The sequence below is a fragment of the Protopterus annectens genome, chromosome 6.part1 (genome assembly GCF_019279795.1).
Source record: "Protopterus annectens isolate FY-2018-M chromosome 6.part1, PAN1.0, whole genome shotgun sequence".
NCBI classification, from domain to species: Eukaryota; Metazoa; Chordata; order Ceratodontiformes; family Protopteridae; genus Protopterus; species Protopterus annectens.
The window spans coordinates 176,856,872-176,880,523 of NC_056738.1; the positions used below are offsets into that span (position 1 = coordinate 176,856,872).

The following is a 23,652-nucleotide window of genomic DNA, read 5'->3' on the forward strand; positions in this document are numbered from 1 at the left end:
TTTCCAGTTCCAAACCTGATCCCAGTTGAGAAGGGAGAAATCACATCTGCTGTCGCTTTCATATAGCTTACGCTCCCCTATACTCTTCTCATGATTTGTTAAGCAAGTAATAATGCCAGACAGGGTGTGTATTAATGTGCAATTAATACTGCTCAGGGCCAGATGTCACAGGTGGAGGGCCTCTACACCCCTGGAAAGGTGTTAATTACACATTAACACACACACTGGAGGGCAATATTGCACTTAGAGAATGGGCTTTCTGTAAAATTGCTGTGTTTTACTTGTTTATTTTTTTAAGTGCTATATTATTTTTTTATATATATTTTTGATGTAAAATAGTTCCTCCACCTAATGTTTCAAACTTGTTGTAGTATATAGGTTCATACTAGGCTATCTTCCCTAGGGCATTTACAAGCCTAGCCAGAGCGTGTTTGGCTTTCGCCACCCTTTGAATTGAGTTAACTGTGCCCTTTTTAAGGTTAGTTTACTGTGGGTAAACCTACGATCTCCCATCCACTCGTAAAGATTCCTCTTGAAGAGAGTCAGTGAGGGGCTCTGCCTAACATGTACTGGGATACTATTCCAGAGTGAAGGGAGCCTCTGGGTTATGAATCTGTCCCTCCAGCATGTCCTATTTATTTCTGTTCTGAGGTTCAAGTCCCTCGAGCGCATAGCTCTAAAGGGATTTGGATTTTCTGAGGTGGAGCATGTCCATTAATTCCAGGTTGGACATAGCTTTATACGTCAGGCATAGATCGCCTCTAAGTAGGCGGTATGCAACTGAGTACAGCTGGAGTTTCTTTAACCGAGCAGCATATGGCATCTGTTTGAGTCCCTTGATCCTCTTTGTGAGGTACTTTTGGGGTCTTTCTAGTTGCTGCAGGTGTCTGGTAAGGTACTTCCCAAATGGGGCATTGTATTTTATTATGGGCCTGATGAGGGATGAATAAAGGGGCATGATGACCTCTCTTGATCTAGATGTGAATCCTTTCATGATAAGGTGGGCTATATAAAAGGTCTTTCTAACCACTTTGGCAATGTGGTTGTCAAAGGAGAGATTACTATCGACTTGGGTCCCCAAGTCCCTAATTACTTCCTCCGTACTTAATGGGTTACCACCTATGTGGTAATTTGTGGGCACTTTGTTTTTTTCCAAAGGGTATGACTATACACTTTTTGGCGTTTAGCTTTAGGCCATGGCTCTGGCACCAGTTATCCGTCTCTGTGAGACCCTTTTGAAGGATGCTCGTGTCAGCTGGAGAGTCAATTATGGCTCCCAGTTTGCAGTCATCTGCGAACTTGGTCAGCCACAGTCCTCCCGCGTTAGCCTGTACCTCAGAAAAATATATACCGAAAAAGAGAGGTCCCAGGACTGAGCCTTGTGGGACGCCACTTGTAACTGGTTTTGAGTCTGACATGGCTCCAGCAATTCTGACTCTGTGGGCTCTGTCTTTGAGCCAGTCTGAAACCCATCTAGTGACATAGGGGGTTTATATTTAAGCTGGATAGCTTATCTATGATGCCCGAGTGAGTGGGGTATTGTGTCAAATGCTTTTGTGAGGTCCAGGTAGGCTGTGTGGACTACCTTCCCTTCATCTATGGCCTTGGTGACTGTTTCAAAGAAGTCAACCAGGTTCAAAAGGCAGGATCTGCCCTTGACAAAGCCGAACTGGGTAGGATCTAGTGTCTGTAGGTCCCCAATGTCTTTGTTTAAGTTCCATGATGATCCTCTCCATAGCTTTGCAGACTAGGCTGGTCAGGCTTATGGGGTGATAGCATCTGGGGTCCATAGAGGTACCACCTTTGTGGAATGGGACCACTGTTGCTGTACGCCATTCTTTGGGTACATATCCTCTAGTAAGGCTGAGATTGCACAGCAGCTTTACGTGAGGGTTTAGTTCTTCTTGGAGTTAATGTAGAACGCAACCCTGGACACCAGACGGTGTCCAGGACGCAACCCTGGACACCGTCTGGTCCCATTGATGCTGTGATTTTTGCTTTGGAGAGGGCGGCTTTCAACTGAGCATCTGAGATGTTAGGGAGGCAGCACTCTGCTGGGATAGATATTTGCTCTTTTGGGGAGGGGAGTTTGCACTGAACCTGTCTGCCAGGATGTTGGCAATGTCCGTAGGTTCAGTGTATTTTTTGTCATTTTGGATCAACTCTGAGCATATCTGGGAGTTGCATCCCAGGTTCCTAACATAACTGAAGAAAGCCTTGTGATTATCTTTAGTTTCCTGTGCAATTTTTCTCTCGAAGCTGGCCTTGGAGGATTTTATGAGGGATTGTAGTTTTTTGCTAGTACTGATCAGAGATGCCTTCCCTTTTAGGGATTTTGCTCTATCATGTAGTAGCTTCCTCCTTCTGTTGTACAGCTTATTTATGGCTGAGGTCCACCAGACTGGACGCCTGCCTTTGGAAGATTGGGTCTTGGTTTTGTTTGGGATAGCATGATCCATGCATTCCTGGAGGTGTCCATAGAATGCGTTTATATAGGATTCTGCAGATTGGGCCGTAGTTTCCACTTACCCGGGGGCCCTGAAGGATTCCACCTCAGTTTTGAGAAGTGTGAAGTTCGCTTTTGAGAAGTTTTTCACTGTGGTTTTCTGGGCTGGGGTGGGTCGGGATGTGGATATTCAGTGAGATTAATTTATGGTCCGACCTTACCAATGAGGGGTATACCTCTGGTATGGAGCATAGAGTCCCCATGTTGGTGATGATTAGGTCAAGTAGGTTTTCCCCTCTTGTGGGAGTGGTGACTAGTTGTTCCATAGCATTTGAGTTTATAAATTCTAGGAACCTTTGGGCTAGGGTGTTTGGGCTTGAGTAATGCTCCCAGTCTATGTTTGGGTAGTTGAAGTCACCCAATAAAATGGTGTTTGGAGAGATCTTTATATTCTCCAGTTTTCTCAGGAATGCAGAGTGGGATTCCTGATTTTGAGAGGGTGGTCTGTAACATGCTACAAACTGAAAAGCAGTTTTGCCCACTGTTAGTTGCACATGGATGGTCTCCGATGCTTCGTGCATCATCACTAACCTGGAGGTGTGGGTATCTTTGATGAATATGGATACTCCCCCTCCTTTTGTGGATAGGTCTGAGTTTTGGGGCCGAAAAGCATGATATGAGGTATAACCTGGTAGTGCTGGTGTGCTCTCTGGAGCCTTGAACCAGGTTTCTGTCACTGCACAGTGAGTGCATCTTGAGGTTTAGACTTCTGGCGTTTAGCAGCATTGCCCTTAGTTTCTTACTCATTGCGTTGTCTATGGAGGTGGGGTTTGTCTTTTGAGCCTTGCCTAAAAAAGGCACTATGGGGGTGGCAAGAGCCTTTGCCAATATCCGAAAGCCCAGGGGTGACAGGTGCAAGCTGTCCCTAGCGAAGCAATGTGGCTTGTCGAGCATGTCGTCCAGGCTGACAGACACTGGATCCCCTTTGAATGACACCAATACTTAAGCCAATTGTTGAAATTGATCATTTTGTCTTTATACTGAGGCATCATTCTTGGTGAGGGTAAGATGCTGCATCATACCGGCCTGGGCTACATGATCAGAGAGCTCCTCTATGTCTCTTTTCATGTAGTCGAGGGAGGTACGTCTCAGGTCATTCACACCAGCATGGACAATGACCGAGTCATATTTGTACTTGCTTTGGAGTGACCTGAGTGCTTGTGTTATGTGGCAGATCCTAGCGCCGGCAGGCAGCACACTGTGACCTTCTCTTTGTTCAGCCTGGTGAGCGGGACGTCAGTGTGTCTGACTATAGAATCACCTATTACAAGTGTATCAGGTGTGTCTTTTAGCCTTAAGCGCTGTGACTATTTGGCACACTGACTTTGTGAGCTATGTGTTGCAAGTGTTTTGGGGTAGTGTTTGCTTGGATGTCTGCTTTGGAGGTCTCTGCTGCTTAGGCAGATTTTTATTTAGAGCTTCCAAGTATGTTTTTGTATGTTTATGTGTTTGGTTTGCTGTTGCGATAGGACTATGTGAGACTGGATTTGTAATGTGTGAGGTTACCTTCTCCTCCGGACTGGTTGCACCAGTTTTGAGTTGAGAGAGCTCAGCCTCCAGTTTGGCTATATGGTTGCATCTCTCGCATATATTTGAACTTGTTGGGAGGAGGAGAGGGTTGTCTGTGTACATGAGACAGTTGTAACATTGCCTCAAGCTTCCCAGATTCACCAGCTGGACTGGAGAGGAAACCATTAACTGACCTTTGTAAATATTTGAACACAAACGGCAACACCAGAACTGTTAAAACAAGACGGTCAACTCACTGTCCCAGCTAGGTTTAAAAAGTAGCGTGCAAGCTTACTCGAATAAGGCAAAAATGGTGTTTATCCAAAGATATATTTATTGAAGACAATCCACAGTGTAGGAAACTAAAATCCACATGAACAACTGTTAAGTGCTTTCATCCGCTTATCGCAGACTTCTTCAGAACAGCTGATTGACTCGCAATACAATCCTTTTAAAATCTTTTGGCGCCATTCTAGAGGCAAAATTTTAAAGTGCCAGTGCTTAATATAATTTGTACATATAGATTCATAGATAAGCTAACTGCCCTTGTGGGCCATTTTAAGCCTAGCCAATTACCCCTTGTGAGACTCAAACCCTGCACCTTGTGTTTGTAAGACAAACACCTTAACCATTAGGCCACCCTCTAAATAAAACTACAGAACTTAAATAGGACCTACATTAAATTTAGAAGGGGGGATTGTAACAGTAAGAATATATTTATTTAGCTAGTTGTTCATCATGCCCTGCTTACTATATTGGCAAAACAGAGACTATTTAAGAAAATAATTTATGATCATGTTTACAGAATTAAGGTACATGACACCAAGAACGCATTATATAGACATATAGAGAAGAAAGGTGAACATCACAGTTTCAGTTTTGCCATAATAGATCAAGTTTTCACATTAAACAGAGGAGCAATTTTAAAGCAATACTAAGCAAGAAAGAAAGCATCTGGCAGGTGTTGACCGATGCCACAAAGGAACCTGGTATAAATGACTATTTCTATCAAACCCTTTCTAATGTTGGCGTGATCAGTTTTACCATCAGGTGCAATATGTTATCATAGAATTATGTATGTGTTTGTTAGTTATATCAATAGGGTATGAAGTTTGGTATTGCAATTTTATTATTTAGTATTTTTTTAAATAGTATTTATATTATTTATCATTTAAGGTTTTAATAAGTCCTAGGATATATTGATGTATTGGTTGTTTTTACAATTATATTTTTAAAATATGTACAAATTATATTAAGCACTGGCACTTAAAATTTTTGCCTCTAGAATGGCGCCAAAATGATTTTAAAAGAATTGTATTGTGAGTCAGTCAGCTGTTCTGAAGAAGTCTGCGATAAGCGGATGAAAGCGCTTAACAGTTGTTCATGTGGATTTTAGTTTCCTACATTGTGGATACTGTGGATTGTCTTCATTAACTGACCTTTGGACATGCTAGAATAGTATAGGGAACTCCTTTATCACTGAATCAAAAAGGACCAATAGGGGACAAGGTACTCGAAGGGAGTATATGGGGATGTAGTGCTTTTAGTTTACTAGTGCTGAATTGTAAGATTGCTTATATGGGCAAATGCAGGGCCCTAGATTGAGAATAGGGTGTTTAATTTGACAGATAGAGCAGTTCTAAGAGAAAAAGTGAAGAGTAGACTTTGTGGAGCCGGGAATAGTTTAGACCCAATTAAGCGGCGCTGCCCGATGCTGCGCTATGCACACAATCGCGCAAAGCTGCGCTAAAGCGGGTTTTTATGCAGGGAACTTTAAAGAGCTAGAAATTGGCCCAAAACAGCCAATAAACTACAAGATTCTTGTGCTGAGGTCACTCCTCCAGGGACAGATAGGCTGCTCAAGGCTCCCCACTCCCACTGGTGTGCAAAGAAACTTCCTTCTATCCAAGTAAGGAAATGGGCAACACAGGAACTATTCAAAAGTCCAGAATACAGCAATGCCTGGATAAGGGATGTTAATATGTTATGGGATATGTTAATGGAGTTGGAGGAAGAATTTGACATTCAAAATATAGCACTTAACATATCCAGGCATTTATTTTAATTTTTTGGTCCCCTACTCCTAAAACGTTTGTTTGTTGCCAGTTATTAGAGATTGAAGTTACAAAATAATGGCATACATTTGGGCTTCAGAATATTATTTTCTTCAGAAAATTCATATCAACACAAATACTTTTTAATTAAGCAAGCTTGTAATTTTATAAGAGCAGCAATTAAAATCTGTTCCTACTTTTGAGCCTTTGTTACCTCTATTTTGGGCTTTATCCAAATTTCTTCAGCTGAAAGGTCTACAGGTATGCAAATGTTTTTACTCTCACTCAGTCTCACATGCACACGTCTGATACAGAAAATGTATGCTAACAGACATCCTAATAATAAAGTAAAATATGTTCCTATTTTGAGCCTTTGTCTCCCATTTATTTTAGGTATCTCCAGATATTTTGAGCCAAGAGTCAACAAACTTCATACGTTTCAACGGTCCACATTTTTGCAGAGTGCCTAGATTTTTGTCTCGTATATTTGGTCCCATCTTCGTAAAATGTGTGTTTTTCTGGCAAATCACTGGGGATTGAAGTCATTAAATAATGACAGACATTTGAGTTTCAGACTTCATATCCTTCAGATAATACATGTTAATGGAAACCCTGTTGTTCTAGCAACTTTCTAAGCTTAAGAGCAATATTTAAAATCTGTCCTTATTTTTAGTTGGTTGTTCCCCGTTATTTGAGTCTCTGTCCAGATTTCCTGTGCCAAGAGGTACAGAGGTATGGTCAAGAGGTACGCAAACCTCTTAACTGATGCTGTTGCTGCCAGGGATCGCTCTCACTCTTCTCTCTCTCTCTCACACACAAAGTCTTGTTCGGCTTTCATGCATGCATTCACTCACACATACAGACAGAAACACACATACGCCAACACACGCACTCTTTTTTCGGTTTCATTTATTTTACACTCGCTAAACAGAAGCGCTTAGCAAGTGTAAGACAATGGCTCGATCAATCTCTCACTCTCATACATGCATACACTCACACAAACACATACACACATTTGTTTCATTTTAATTTTCTTATTTTACACTCGCTAAACAGCAAAGGCGCTGCTTAACAAGTGTAAAATAATAGCAGCTGTTAGTTTTTTTTTTTTTCAGTCCAAGCTTCACGGCAGCTTGATATACTGCTGTGAAGTGGCAGACTCATTTTTAGCAGGCATTACGTGTACATTAATACCCTGCTGGAGAAAGTACAGTTGTGTACACTTACCATAAATGTAGATGTTCAAGTGTATTCACTGTTGCAGTCATCACACTTGGGTTATCTGCTTACAGGTAGCCCTCAGTCAGCCCGAATACCAGAGACTTCGCATTTATGCATCGGCTGCTGTCGCTCCAGGACTGACGTCAGGGGTATAAAAACAGGCAGAAGATGCTTCTTGCCCCAAATGTCAGAAGCCCCCCAAATAGGGAGCTAAGTTATGGTGGGAAAAACACCACCAGTAAAAAGTAAAAAACAAAAGCCCTGTAAGGGGTGAGTAATAAACATAGAGAGGAGACAGGGAGAGAGAGAGAGAGACAAGGGGACTGAAGGGTGGGAAACCAGGACTGCAACAGTGAATACACTCGAACATCTACATTTATGGTAAGTGTACACAACCGTACTATGTTCTTCGTGTTTCGCTGTTGCAGTCATCACACTTGGGTTGATTCCTAAAGCTGAAGAAAGGGTGGAGGCAGTCAAGAAGAGTTGAGGCTGGCTAGTATGCCCTGCAGGACTGCTGTTGCAAAACCCGCCCTGGATTTGGAAAAGACAGGCAAGGTGGTAATGCTTGGTAAAGGTGTCTACAGAACTCCAGGTAGCAGCTTCCAGAATGTCCCTGGTAGGGACTCCCCTGAGCAATGCTGTAGAGGTAGAAGTTGCCCTAGTGGAATGTGTTCTGACCCCTGAGGGGTTGGTTTCCCATGGTGTTTGTAACAGAAATGGATACAGTGTGCTATCCATTTGGAAATTAATAGTTTCAAAATGGCCTTGCCCTCTGCCCCTGGTGCAAAACTAACTAGTAATTGGTCAGATTTCCTGAAGGGCTTAGTCCTATCAAGGTAGAATCTGAGCTGTCTGTGCACGTCCAAGGAGTGCAGAATCCTTTCCCCTTTATTTTGAGGGTTAGGGAAGAAGGTTGGCAAATGGATAGATTGGTTGAGAGCCACACTGGACACTTTAGGCATAAAGGAAGGGTTAGTCCTGAGGGAGACCCTGTCAGCATGAAAAATAATGAATGGTTTCACAGCCATGAGCGCTTGTAGCTCAGACACTCTTCTAGCTGAAGTGGTGGTCAGAAGCAAGGCTGTTTTCCAAGAGTGGAATTTTAACTCTGTTAACACTGCAGGCTCAAAGGGGGGTAAGCATGAGCTTTTCCAGTCCAAAGTTAAGGTCCCAAGCAGGGGTGGGTGCTCTCCTTGGTGGTCTTAGGTTGTTTGCCCCTCTCAGAAACTGTTTGATGAGAGGGTGAGAGAAGAGAGGTGTCTCAGTGTTGTAATGAGAAGAAATGGCAGAGGCATGGAACTTAATGGAGGAGAAGGATAGGCCGCTGTGGAGTAGATCTGCTAGGTAATCCAGGATTAGAGGTAAGGAGGGCAGTGCTGTGTCCTCCTCTTTAGATTGAATCCAGGAACAATACCTTTTCCACTTAGTATAGGATTTCCTTGTACTGGGTCTTCTAGCTTCAATAAAGACGTCCAGCACCTGCTTGCCTAGGCTGGTCACTGGGGGAGAATTCAAAGAATAAGCCAGTCTGCAAGATTCAGGGTTTGCAGTTGTGTATGCAAGATCGCTCCCCCCCTGCTGAGTGAGGAGGGCTGGGATCTGGGGTAGGTGCCAGGGTGGCACCGGTGACAGGCTGCAAAGCAGTGGGTACCAGTGCTGGCATGGCCAGTCCGGGACAATCAGGATTGCCCTTGGTCTGTCCTGTCTTATCTTGAGTAATATTATTGAGAGAAGAGGCAGAGAGGGGAATGCATAGATTGAGAGGTTTTCCCACTGGAAGGATATGGCATCCACTTTCCAGACCCTGCTGTGAGGTGTACTGGTGCAGAATTTATTGAGCTGGTGACTGCAGGGAGGAGGCAAAGAGGTCCACCTCTGGTGTTTCTCATTTCTGGATTAGAAGACTGCAGGTGTGGGGTTCTAATTGCTACTCATGTGGGTCTGGGAGATTTCTGCTTAAGTCGTCTGCCAGAGAGTTTTGTTTGCCTGGCAGGAATTGAGCTTGCAGATGAATATTATGTCCAAGGCCGTGTGTTCCACAGGGCCATGGCTAGTCTGCAGAGTGGGTAAGAGTGGGTTCTACCCTGCTTGCTGATGTACCACATAACTGTGGTGTTGTCTGTTTTTATTAGCAAGGGTCCTGGTGAGAGTAGGGATCTGAAAGCTGTCAGACCATGCTGAACAGCTAGCATCTCTTTCTGGATGATGTGCAGATGGATTCGACTTGGGCTCCAGTGGCCCTGAATGCACTTGTCGTCCAGGTATTTCCTCTAGGCACAGTCTGATGCATCTGAGGTTACGGTCTGGGTGGCATGGGGTTGAGTAAAGGGAAGTCCCTTGTTGTGGTTTCATACTGCTGCCCACCAAAGAAACTCTGCCTTTAGACAAGGTATGACAGTTTCCAGGTCCTGAAAATGTTGGCACCAAAATTTCCTCATATGCAGTCTGGGATATGGAATTAGTAGAATGCAAAAGGCCATGAACCCTAGGGCCTGCAGGATTTTCCTTGCAGATAGATGGGTTCTGGTGACCATTTGAGTGAAGTAGCCTGTCAGATAGGCTTGTTTTTCTGGAGGAAGGAATGCCATCTGGGATGCTGTGCCCAAGCTTGCTCCCAGGAACACAATATTTTGACTGGGGACTAGTTTTGATTTATTTTCATTGATAGTGTACCCCAGGGAGGTTAGAAGGTCCTTAACAAATGTCAGGTGCTGCCACAGCTTTTACTGAATGTCTGCCTGAATCAGGCAAATGTCCAAGTATGGGTAAATTTGAATTTTTCTCCGTCTGCAATAGACAATGGCTGGAGCCAGGCATTTTGTGAATACTCTGGGAGCAGTGGATAAGCCAAAGGGAAGTGCAGAGAACTGATAATGCATAGATCCTGCCCTGAAATGTATGTATTTTCTGCATGAGTTCCTAATGGGGATGTGCAGATAGGCTTCTTTTAGGTCTAGGGTGGCTAACCATGCATCCTTTGGACAACATAGGAAGAAGCTGCTGAAGGGTGAGCATTTTGAATTTTGGTACCATTAGGAAGGTGTTTAGAATGGAAAGATCTAGGATTGGGCGCCATGTGCCCTCTTTTCCTAGGTACCAGGAAAAGTAGAACCCTTGACCTATCTGTTCTGCAGGAACAGGTTGAACTGCCTTATGAAGAGCAGGGATTGAACTTGGTTTTGTGCCTCTGCCCACTGGTTTGGAGGAACGTCTGGGAACCCTTTTGGGGTTGGCAGTGAGTGGAAGTAAAATTTGTACCACTGGGATACAATGTTGAGGACCCATAGGTCTTTGGTGATGGACGTCCAGTTTTTTGCACGATGGGCAAGTTTTCCTCCTAGGGGCACGAGCAGTTGGGCAGAGGTGAGGAGTGGAGTTGAGAAGTCATTGTGAATTCTTTCCGTAAAGGGGTGGCTTAGCACTCCCTGTTTTTGAAGTGGAGGCACTCCATTACTTAGATCTCTGCATATCCGGAGACTGTAATCTGGGGGGGGGGTCTGTTTCCCCTGGGTCTAGTATGAGATTACCTTGAGGGGGCTGGAAAGGACCAATGTTTCAAGGGGATATGCTTACTGAGTCTAGGAGGCTGCACTTGCAAAAAATCTTTGACTGTCTGAATAGATTTAACTTTTTCTTTCCTCCTTTTTAGAACCTCTTCTGCTTTGGTGCCAAACAGATTGTCCTTGTTCAAAGGAGTGTCTAGTAATTTTGATTTGACATGGTCTAGCAAGGTCTGTTCCTTAAGCCAAACATGCCTTCTCAATACAGAACCAGTGACTGCTACCCTGCAAGATGCTTCTAGTGCGTTAAAGCCACATTGCAAAGTATGATTGCTGACATGGCTTGCAGAATGCATAAGCGTAACTCTATTTTCTGCACAGTCTGTAAAGGTAGATATTAAGTTCCTTAATATGTTGCAGGTATTTCAGCATTCACGAAATGGCGAGAGTTGCAGAGGTGTATACTTTTTTACCCCATCTGTCGAAAGCTCGGGAATCCCTGCCCGAAGGGGTGGGTTTCTTAGCTGTAGTTGCTTTTATACCTTTAGACCTCTGGGAAATGACCTCAGGGTCAGCAGTAGGATTTTTGAAAAGAAATCTGAGAGAGTCAGGGACCCTGTAGTACCTTGTCTGGTTTCCTTGGAGCAGGGGGTAAAGTATCAGGAGTTAGACTGGATTTCATAAAGACAACATCCACAACGTCCAGAACTGGAGGTATTGCTAAAGGTCTATGTTGTGGCAAATCTAAAAATTCTCAGAGTCTCTTTTTGGACTGAGGATAGTCTTGGCATTCTGAGTGGAAATGCTCAAAGTATGTAGGGTTTCACCAAAAGAAAAATCCTCTGGCGGGGAAGCAGAGGGAATGGATTCCTCTGCATCTGAATCTTATAAGCAGGTAAAGGCATGTCTTCATATTCAGAAACCTCAGAGTCATCCGACTCTTGGTCTGTTAGAGCTGCTGGGGACAGATCTCTTTCTCTTAGCAGGGGAAGGCTGGCTTCCCCTAATCAGCATAATCAGGTCTGCCATTTTAAGCATTTGATGTGGCAAGGAAGCAGGTGCTTGAGTTTCGGTCGTCGTTTTTTTTAGGCATAGCTCGTACTCTTGGCATTAGAAACTCGGTAGTTTTAGACAGAACTGAAGACGTGAAAGAAGTCAGTAGTGCGAAGAACTTCCTCACAAGCCTGTGCCTGCACAGAGGCTCCAGACTCATCCAAGGTGGAGACATCCACAGGTTCTGTAGTCAAAGAAGAGTCTTGAGGCATACCGGACTCTGAACGGGTCTCGGTAGCGACCTGCAAATCCATCAAAGCGGGCATCACTGAGTACCGGCGAACTGGCAACTAGCTTAACGGAAGCGTTGTCGGCAGTTTTGGACCTGTGCAGTCTGTCTTGGTCTTTATCCTTACATTTTTTCAGATCATCAGTAATCAGACAGCTTACCAAAGCCATTTCGGAATACGGAGATAGAGAGCAAAAGTATTTCGCGACAATAAGGGCCTGACGATGAATAGTTTGGGCGTTGAACAAAGAACAAAATCGACAGCGAGGTACGTCGTGGTCTGGGCCTAAACAGGTGACTCGATAAGAATGGAAATCTCGGTGTGGTACTTGCTTTCCACGGGCGAGACAATTGTTAACTTTTTCTGACATCGGTTAGAGCAGAAAAAAAGGATCCACAATGGGGTACTTTGCTTTAGAAGACTTCAGGATGATTCAATTCAGAAAGAAAACTCAGGTTGCGGCCGACCAGCACTCAAGCGAACTGCTTCTGCTTCGGGCTCCTTGGCAAGAAAGACTGATGTAATGGCATCGGCTGCCTATTTTTATGCCCCTGACGACCTGATGTCAGTCCTGGAGCAACAGCAACCAACACAGAAACACTAAGTCTCTCATATTCGGGCCGAGTGAGAGCTACCTGCAGGCAGATAACCCAAGTGTGATGACTGCAACAGTGAAACATGAAGAAAGTACAGTTTTGTACCTACCATAAATGTAGATGTTCGAGTGTTCACACTGCTGCAGTCATTACACTTGGGTTATCCTGCCATCAGGCGGTCCCGCAGTCGGCCAGAGTTCCAAAGTCTTGGTCTGGCGTCGGTTGCTGTCACTTCTTCCCTGATGTCAGTGTGCCAGGGGTATATAAGATGCATCAGACGCCATTTTCTTCAGTTTTTCTTGCCACAGATGTCAGGTGCCCCCAAGTAGGTAGGCAATACATATTGCTAATAAAAAATATACATATAAAATAAACACAATACCTTCAGTTACAAGTAAATACACCACAAAAGTTGCATAGGATAGAAAGGTACAGATAAGTCCAGCTAGCTCAGAGGGGCTGGAGGGAGGGTAACCTGGACTGCAGCAGTGTGAACACTCAAACATCTACATTTATGGTAGGTACAAAACTGTACTATGTTCATCGTGTTACACTGCTGCAGTCATTACACTTGGGTAGAATCCCAAAGCTAAGGTTGGGTGGCTGGTACATAAAGAGTTAGGATTGGCTATGAGGCCCTGCAGAACTGCAGTGGCAAATCCTGCTCTGGATTTAGAGTAAAGAGGCAAGTGGTAATGCTTGGTAAAGGTGCACACTGAACTCCAAGTTGCAGCCTCCAAAATTTCCTTGGTAGGTACTCCTCTGAGAAAGGCTGTTGAAGTGGCTGTTGCTCTGGTGGAATGTGGCCTAATGTTACTAGGGACTGATTTTCCATGCTGTGTGTAGCAGTAAGGAATACACTGTCCTACCCATTTGGATATAGTCTGCTTTGAGATAGCCTTACCCTGTGATCCTGCAGCATATGCTACAAACAGTTGCTCAGTTTTCCTGAAAGCTTTTGGTTTGTCCAAGTAGAAGTGTAGCTGTCTGTGTATGTCCAAAGAGTGCAGATGTTTCTCCCCTTTATTCTGGGGATTTGGATAAAAAGTTGGCAAATGGATGGTTTGGTTAAGAGCCACACTAGATACCACCTTTGGCATAAAGGTAGGGTTTGTCCTTAAAGAAACCCTGCCCTGATGAAAAATTATAAAAGGTTCCACTGCCATTAATGCCTGTAGCTCTGAGACTCTTTTGTGCTGAAGTTACTACCAGGAGCAGAGCTGTTTTCCATGATAAAAATTTTAGATTGGCTGTATTGGCTGGCTCAAAAGGTGGCAGGGTCAGTTTTTCCAAAACGAAATTGAGGTCCCAAGTTGGTGTTGGTGCTCTCCGGGGCGGTCTTATGTTTTTAGCTCCTCTGAGGTACTGCTTTAGCAAGGGATGAGAGAATAAAGGAGGATACGTGTTGTAATGTGCTGAAATGGCAGAGGCGTGGATCTTAATTGATGAGAAGGATAGGCCTTTGTCCAGCATCTCAGTTAAGTATTGTAAAATCTGAGGAATGTTTGGGAAAAGAGGGTCAAGGCTTTGAGCCTGGTTCCAGGCGCAGAATCTCTTCCATTTTTCTGACTAAGCTTTCCTAATGCTAGGCCTCCTGGCCTCCAAAATGACATCCATAACAGCTTTAGAGAGAGGTGTTGCCTGTTTGACTAATGAATCTGCCATGCAGCCAGGTTTAGGGTTTTGAGCTGACCGTGCAGGATCCGATTGTTTTGTTGAGTCAGAAGGTGTGGAATTTGAGGCAAAATCCATGGTGGGCGTTGAGCTAAGTTCTTTAAGATTGGGTACCAGTGCGGGCGTGGCCATTCTGGAGCAATCAGGATCATCTGTGTTTTTTCTTGTCTGGCTTTTAGGAGTACCTTTGAAAGGAGAGTCAGTGGTGGGAAGGCATAAACTTTTAGGCTTTTCCAGCTGAACGAGAGAGCATCCACTTTCCATGCTTGTGTGTGATAAGTCCTTGTGCAGAATTTTTGTATTTGGCAATTCAGAGGGGAGGCAAAAGATCTATGTCTGGGCATACCCAGTTTTGCGTTACCATGCTGAAGATTTGTGAATTCAATTTCCATTTGTGATGGTCCATGATATTTCTGCTTAGATCGTTTGCCAGAGTATTTTTCTTTCCTGGCAGGAATTGTGCTTGCAGATGAACTTGATACGTTAGAGCTGTGTTCCACAAAGTCATGGCTTGCCTACATAGGGGATAAGAATAAGTGCCCCTTTGCTTGTTTATGTACCACATTACTGTGGTGTTGTCTGTCTTTAATAATAATTGTCCTGGATGCAGAAGGTCCTTGAAAGCTGTTAGGGCACTTTGAACAGCCATTTCTTTTTGATTGATGTGAAGATGCATCTGGTCTGTGGTCCACTTGCCCTGAATGCATTTTCCTGCCATGTATGCTCCACAGGCATAATCTGAAGCGTCTGTTGTTAGAGTCTGCCTGGCTGTGGGTAGGGTAAAAGGCTGACCCTTGTTTTGGTGACATGCCTGTGGTCACCATCATAACTGCTGTTGTAGGCAGGGAATCATTGGTATTACTGCTTCTAAACTGTGAGAGTGTTGAGTCCAAACACTTTTTAGGTATCACTGTAACTTCCTCATATGCAGTCTGGCATATGGTATTAGTAGCATGCAGGATGCCATGAATCCCAGGGCCTGCAGATTTTTTTCTTGCAGGGAGATGGGACTTTTTTGTCAGTAATTGAAAATATTGAGTTAATTAAATTTGTTTGTCTGGCGCGAGATAAGCCATCTGGGCTGTTGTATTTAAGCTGGCACCCAGGAATATAATCTGTTGTGAGGGCACTAGTTTTGACTTCTTTTCATTTACTGTGTACCCTAGAGAAATTAGCAACCTTTTTACAAATGCCAGATGCTGTAGAAGAATGTCCTTTGTCTCTGCTTGAATGAGGCAGTCGTCCAGGTATGGATATATTTGAATTCCTTTTTGTCTGCAAAATGCAATTACTGGTGACAGGCACTTTGTAAAGACCCTGGGCACAGTAGATAAGCCAAAGGGCAGTGCAGAGAATTGGTAGTGCATTGTACCAGCTTTGAATCTGAGGTATCTTCTGCAATTTTGTCTGATAGGGACATGCAGGTATGCCTCTTTGAGGTCCAGAGTAACAAGCCAAGCCTTCTTGCCCAGCAGGGGTAGAAACTGCTGTAATGTCAACATTTTGAATTTCAGAATATCCAGTTAAGTATTTAGAATTGAAAGGTCTAGTATGGGCCTCCAGGCCTTGTCCTTTCTGGGGACCAGAAGAGCCTTGAGTAAAACCCTTGTCCTTGTTCCTGTTGTGGTACTTTTTAAATAGCTCTCATGTCCATGAGGGCTGAAATTTGTTTTTGTGCCTCTGCCCATTGATTCTGTGGCAGGTCTGGCATTCCTTTTAGCCTTGGTAAAGTATGAAAGTGGAAACTGTAACCTTGAGACACAATATTCATAACTCATTTGTCTTGGGTGATTGTTTGCCAGTCTTGAGAAAAAAGTGCTAGTTTTCCCCCTAAGGGGGCTGCCAAAAGGGAAGTGCTTGGCATACGAAGGGGGAAGTCATTGGGAGTGTTTCCTGTAAGGTTGAGACTTGTCCTCACCTCCTTTTGGGGTTGAGGTGCCCCACTGTCGTTGTCTGTTAAAGCCTTGGGGTTGAGATCTGCCTCTTGGGTGTCTGTATCTGCCTCTCTGTGGCCTGTCTGACACTGGAAAGGACCAATTCTTTGTTGGCCAATTTCTGCTAAATCGAAGTGGCTATACCTGTAAGAAATCCTTGACTGTTTGCAAAGATTTAGTTTTATCCTCCATTTTCTTTAACACCTCTTCTACCTTAACACCAAACAAGGTATCATACTGTAAACTAGCATCCAATAATTTTGCCTTAACATGATCACGTAAACTCTGTTCTTTTAACCAAGCATGTCTTTGAATCACAGAACCTGTAACTGCGGCTCTACAAGAGGCCTCTAAAGAATCAAAACCACATTGCAGAGTATGTTTTCCCACCTGTTCGACTGCATGCAATAAATCCTGCAATTCTTTACAGTCAGGAGCTTCTGAGCTTGCAAGCATTTTCTGTTTTAACTGAGCCATTAAATATTGTTGGTACTTAAGCATGTGAAACTGGAAATTTAAAGCCCTTACTGCTAAAGTTGCAGAAGTGTAAACTTTCTTCCCCCATCTATCCAAAGCTCTGAAATCTCTGTCTGAGGGTACTGGATTTTTTGCAATGGAAGCCTTGACCCCTTTTGGACCCTGGGAAATAGTTTCTGGATCAGCAGAAGGGTTTTTATAAAGAAACGTGAGCGTCAGGGACTCTATAATACCTATCTGGCTTGGCTGGTGCAGGGGGCAAAGAATCAGGAGATAAGCTGGATTCAGAGTACACATCATCCACAATATCTAGCACAGGCGGAACAGCCAGGGGCCTGTGCTGAGGCAATAAAAGGAAATCCCCGAGCCTTTTCTTGGATTCTGAATAATCCTGACTTACCCAATGGAAATGCTCCCTCATGGTATGTAAAGTTTCCCCCAAAAGAATAATCCTCAGGAGGAGAGGCTGAAGGGATAGATTCTTCAGCAGAGTCCTCAGAGGGGGGTAGACAGTATCCCTGGTCCGAAGAGAAATTGGAGGAAATGGAAACCTGATCAGAGGAATCATAGTCTGTATCCTCCCTAGGCCTTTTCTCAGGAGGGGGATGGGAACCCCTGATTAGAGTAATGAGGTCTTCGGCCATTTTAAGCATCTGTTTCTTAGGCATGGAAGACTGTCCAGGAGAATGCTGTATTTGCTTCTTTGTCTTTAATGGTACTTTTGTCTTGGCTGTTGCTTTAATGGTAAGTTGTGAAGGTCTGAAAACACACTCAGAAGCCGATGCCTGCTCAGCGGCTCCGGACCCATCTGAGGGATTAGTTTCCGTAGGCCCAATACCTTGAGTTTCCAGAGGCCTAGTTGTCTCCACATGGGAGTCGGAGGTGGCCTGTGGCTCTGAGGTAGCGGGTGTCAGGGGTTGCGAAAGCACCTCATTGAGAACCGGCAAACCAGCGACTGGCCTACAAGAGGTTTCGTCGTCAGTTTTGGACCTCGGATGCCTGTCTTTATCCCTGTCTTTGCGTTTTTTCGGAATTGCGGTCGTCGGTTGATCCGACGGCATAGTATAATTGAACCTTCGGCCAAAGTAGTGCAAAGCAAAATCAAAACGTCTTTTTATAGTGCGTTTGTTAAATTTAACACAAAACTGACAACTAGTGACATCATGATCAGGGCCTAGGCATGGAATACAGTAAGAGTGGAAGTCCTTATGAGGTATTTGCTTCCCACAAGAAATACAATTATTAACTTTTTCTGACATTGGTCTGAGGCAAGAAAAAAGTTTCCCCAACGGGGTACTTAGCTTTATTGAAGACTTTGGATCTGAAATTCGACTTTGAAAATCTCAGGAGTCGGCAGACCGGCACTTGCGAACTGCTTCTGCTAGCACATGGCAAGAAAGACTGAGAAAATGGCGTCGGATGCATCTTATATACCCCCTGGTGCACTGACATCAGGGAAGAAGTGACAGCAACCAACGCCAGACCAAGACTTTGGAACTCTGACCGACTGCAACAGTGTAACACGATGAACATCATCTTTGTTCTACAATCAGAGTGTTGATGTACAGTTTACCCATTCTCTTAAAAGGTTAACTACTGGTTTTTCTAGTTTTCGTATAAAATTTTTTTTTGGCTCCTCCCTCTGCTTTGGCCTTTAGTCCCCTTACTTGACTATTTCTCACAGAGGAAAACAGTCTCCAACCAAGGAAAAAGCTTGTAATGCTCTAAAGACACCCCATGGCAATGCAGTTGACTCCAGTCCATGTGACCATGAGGCACCCCCCCCCCAACCTGCTTTACTGATGAAAAGGAGGAGCATGCATGCCCACAGCATCAATCTCCAGATTTTAGAGTGAATCTCAAAGGTCCTCTCCCTTTTACACTTTCATTAATTTCTTTTACAGATTTTTCCTCAGGAAAGGACTGAGAAAAGCTCCTCTCTTATCTTAGTCCCTTCCACTGCCTCTGCTTATGTTTCTGTTCTGATCCCGGTTTCATGTACTGGAACAGAGCAATTCATAGCATTTACTATTCATAACTTATTAATCTGAAAATGCCCGGTACTCGATGATCTAATGTCTTGTTAGTCTGTACATAAATTGTAAACTTCTCTTTTTTACCCTCAGTTTGCTCTACAAAAAAAAAATCTCCCACCTCTGCCACGTCAGAGTAATTTTGTGTGGTCTTACACAAAGATCAGAACGTAGTAGGTTAGTCACTGGAAAAAAAGTCCACTTTTTTGTGCAATGTATTTGTCATCAATAATCTTGTGCTCTGTAGCCTTAAACTGTAAAATGCTTGGAACTAGAACCCCTGAGATACCACACAATTACTTTGACTTAAGATTTCTGATGTTTATACTGTTTTATACTCTCATGCTAATCCTATAATGAGAATTATATTTCACATTAGAGGAAACATTTAATCTAACTGATCTTCTCTAAGTGCAGGTAATAGGATACACAAAGCCCCACCACATCTCTTGCAGTCTTAAAATGTACTTGATGATGTCACCCACACCATCCACACCCATTCCTATCTATCTTCATAGGTTCATAAGTTCATAGGTTGGTACTAGGCTAGCAGCCCTAGTGCCTATACAAGCCTAGCCATAACAATTCCCTGGCTATTTCTTCCCACATTATTTACTTTCCTGGACCCCTGTCTAGCAGGGCGACTGACGTGATCCCTGGGGTGAATTTGAAAGAGATTTCTCTTCAATGCCAAAGATGAAATCTGATCTCATTATTTATAACTTATGTCCCCCCCCCTCCTTCCTCATCTTTTTCTTCTTTCAAGTTACCCCTCACATTTGACTTTCAATACACAAGATACCCAGGGTACAACCTCCTGTCTCTTCTCATCTTTAACTTGAGAGACCTAGCCCCAAAATGTATCTTCTTAAGTCATTTTTCCATCACTTGAACTATATTTGCCATTTTCTCTACTCTCTCTAATGCAACGTCTCTGTTTCTTTATACAGTCTCAAGAAATGAGCAGAATACCTCAGGGGTAGTCGGAACAGTGATCCATACATAAAGTAGGCTAATTTCTCCATCTCTGGAGGCCAGCATCTCAGAATACACCTCATGATCCTATCAGAACTGGTCACCAGCTTTCTGCACTGTTTGTGATAACTGAAATCTTCACCTTCAGATCCTTTTCCTTAACTACTTGTTAAAGTTCCACATTCCTCAAGTGATACCTATCTCAATGGGATATTGTACCTAAAATTTATCACCCTGTATGTATCAAAGTGAAAACCCAACCATTATTCATCTGCCAATACAAACAATCTTTCCAAACTCCCCTCAAAAATCTCCTTCAATCACCAATGATGACTTTCTAGCCCAACATAATTTTCTAATTATATTTTCTACTCTCCCAGCTATCTCCCCAATTAATTATTACTCTACAAGCTCTCAGTATCTGGCTGGATCAGCAAAACCTACCTGATCCTGTTTCTTGATGTTAACCTTGCTCAGCTGAGTTTTCTATTACATGACATGACTGCATAAATCACAGTTTGAATAGGGTTCTGTCATTCTCAATCAATCTGGATCTATGAGTCTGCACCTGGCAGGTTGAGGGTTGAGTTATCATATTTGACACACAACAAATATTAAACAATACTGTTCTCAGTACTAGTCCCAGATAGGCCCAAATGGTCACTTACCACTCCTTATCAACAACTATTTTTCCCCTCCAAGCACGTCTGCACCCATTGTAACGATCCCTTTCCTACCTCAGACCTTTCAATTAACTTACTGGCTTATCTAAGGGGAACTTTGTCAAATGCTGCTCTTAACTCAAAGAATGCATTCACTCTTATCCAGCACCACAATATCTTAGTGCGAGAGTTCCAGCAGGTTAAACCAGAAAAATTCCTTGCTACACATCTATGTTGCATCACATCTTAAAGACTACTAACAAACTTTTTCTAAACTACCAGCCACTCCCAAGAATGTTCTTACATTGTTTTGGTTAAAGGTAGGCCATGTGTTTGCAGCTTTTACTTTGGCAGACTAATTGAACCTTGCCATCACCCACTTGATGATCAAGGTAAGATATTTCTACCATTATTGACAGTTATTTTACCTTTGTGATCTGTTCAGCACTTTCACAGCATTTTTTCCTGTGCTGCTCTCATTGACACAAAGCTCCTCCATGCCAGCTCCCAAAAAATCCCATCCTTGGAGGCTTCCACACTACAGCAGCACCATGACAGTTTAACCTATACGGGGGTGGTAGTCTCCTTTCAGGAAGAGGCCTGCATACAGGGAGGCCTTTGAATACCACATTCACAGTATTCTACCTGCTTTACTGACTATATACACCTCAGATGTCTGTCTGTTATCAGCAGGGCCAGTTTTAGGTGAACTGGATCCTTTGCTAAAGGACAGCATCAGGCCCTTCTGTTGCACACTGGTTCCTCCTGCCCCTTTTATGCCCTTTTCCTGTTCTCTCATCCTTGTCAAAAACAACCCAGCACATTTACTTCTTTCACATTTTTTCAACACATTGCCTTACTTTTTAGAGTATTCCTCCATCCATTCAACATATCCTAACTGGCCAAGACTGCATTATAATATGTGTGAAGAAGTAAGTGAATTAAGTTCAAGGGTCTAAAGGCCACTAGCCCCCCCCCCATAAGAGATAATGTTCTAGATGGTCTAAGGTGCATAGTACACTTTTTTTGCAATATTTTGAACCAATGATAGCCTGAACAAAAATCATGAGTAAAAGAAAAATTTAGTTTTACATTATATTTCAAGGAAAAACAAGTTTTACCCAGATCTTAATGTTACAAGCTAAAAAAGAAAAAAATGGTGGCTCCCAACAAACTAAGACAATTGCAAGGACATATAAATCATACCTGGTATTAGTACTTGTCTGTGTATCATCCCAAAAAGGTCAGTTACATTCTGTGAACCCCTCTGAATCATCCCAAAAGGACGGTTACATTTTGTGAACCTCTCTGATTGTTAAGAAATTAAAAAGCACAGATGGTCCCAAGCATACATTGAGCAACTGCATAAAATATTCACTATATTTCACCTACCTTTGACTTTAAAGAGCACTAAACAATTGAAAATTCAGTGAGCTCAGAGTTAATAAAGACACTGTACAGTTGCTCTCTAAACCAAAAGAGATTATTTTTTTTTTTTAGGATTTTTAATGAAAGATTCTGGTTTCTGCAAATCATACAGCTCTACAGGCAGTACAATCTAAACAAGGTAGTATAACTTTACACATGAAGTAAGCTCTGCAAAATGTATACAGGAATAGTTTCAGGTTTCAAGACATGCTGCACTTCTGCTAAAAAAGATGCAATGTCATATTTTTATAAGTTTTCTACAGTTTATATGTTGTACATGCTGCAAGACTTACTGCAAGCAGCAGCAACACTTTCATTTGCTTTCCTGAAAAAAAATCATGAGTAGCTCAGCCTGGTGTATTTTTTTTCTACGTGTTCCATTTGTATTGCATCATTACTAAGAAACAACTTCATATTTTCCTTATTTAGGCAACTTACTTATCTTTGCAGAGCCTTTTCAAAATGTCTGGAATCCATTACTTGTATAAGGGAACTCCTACACAGGCTGGGATTCCAGCAGAACATTCAGAAGACTTTTTCGACTCCTTCTCACAGTATTTTTTTGGGCTGTCTGCTGGACACTTCAGTCCAAAGTACTTTTCTACCACAGAAAAAAAAAATCTGTATTTAAATCTATTCCTGAGGTTTCCACTCAGGCTTCCATATTACCAAGGGAACTGTGGAGGATTCTGGCTCTTACGGCATCAATAAAACTCATGCTACTTCTTGAAAGACTCCACATGAGAACGTTACAATGGTACCAAAAATTCCCAGAATCAACATCCTTTGACCTTTCAAATTCCAATTCTAGAATTTGAGAAAAGGGAGATTATGTGGTGGGGACACCAGATTTCTCGGAATCTAGTCTCTCATTCTCCCCTCCTGCTCTAGCACAGTCAGTCACAACTCCTCCTCAGATTCTGCCTGGACAGCACTTTCTTTGGAACAAAAAAATGCTTCTTTTCTCTTCATTATCTGCCAACCCTCTAATAGATCCTTTGGGTGTAAAAGCATATTTTTTTACAGAGGAAATATGATGTGAGAAAAATAGAGAAAGAAAATTATAAAAGAACATATAACAATGCATTGAAAGATTTAGAACCTAACAACAGAAATTACCTTGACAAAGAAAAGAGAATTATATGAAAGAAATCAAGAAAAAAATACAAGAATTTAAATACAAACCAAGATATTTTTACATGGAAAATGAAAAGTATCAGGTTACTTAAGCAGATTAGTAAAGGAAGATGGCAGTGTAATGACAGAAATAAAAAAAAAATTATAAAAGGAGAAATCGAAAGAATTCAGGAAAAGATTAAGAATAGTGTAGTACAATACGTTCATGAAATGTTTAAATAAAAAAGAAGGTAGTGAAACAAACATGGCAAGTAAAGTTGCCCGAAAAAAAGAGAATAAAGAGTTGGAAAAGGAGATTTCTTTAAATGAGCTAGATAAGATATTAGGACAAGTAAATATAGATTTGGCTGCAATCCAGGATTGAATAGGGTAAGAAATGGATTAGCTTAATTTATTTAAAAGATTTTGAATGAATGGTTAAATGAAGGTTTTATGCATAAAGAATTATGTAGTGGAATACTTAAATTCATATGGAAGGCGGAAGATAAAAGACAATTAAGCTGGAGACCAATCATATTGAATAAGATCTTTATGAAAATAATACAAAAGAAATTTGAAACTAAAATGGAAAATATTATGGAAGACAGCATATATAGTACAAAGGGGAGGGGTTGTCAAGAATTATTAATGACAGAGAAATTGTGGATGACACTATGACCA

The 23,652-nt window shown here is 42.6% G+C and overlaps 1 protein-coding gene across 5 annotated transcripts in view; it reads right to left on the reverse strand.

Annotated features, from left to right (window-relative positions):
* The window catches only part of TMBIM1 (transmembrane BAX inhibitor motif containing 1), a 1,047,780-nt gene that overhangs the window by 501,881 nt on the left and 522,247 nt on the right, over positions 1–23,652 (reverse strand). The window lies entirely within an intron of this gene.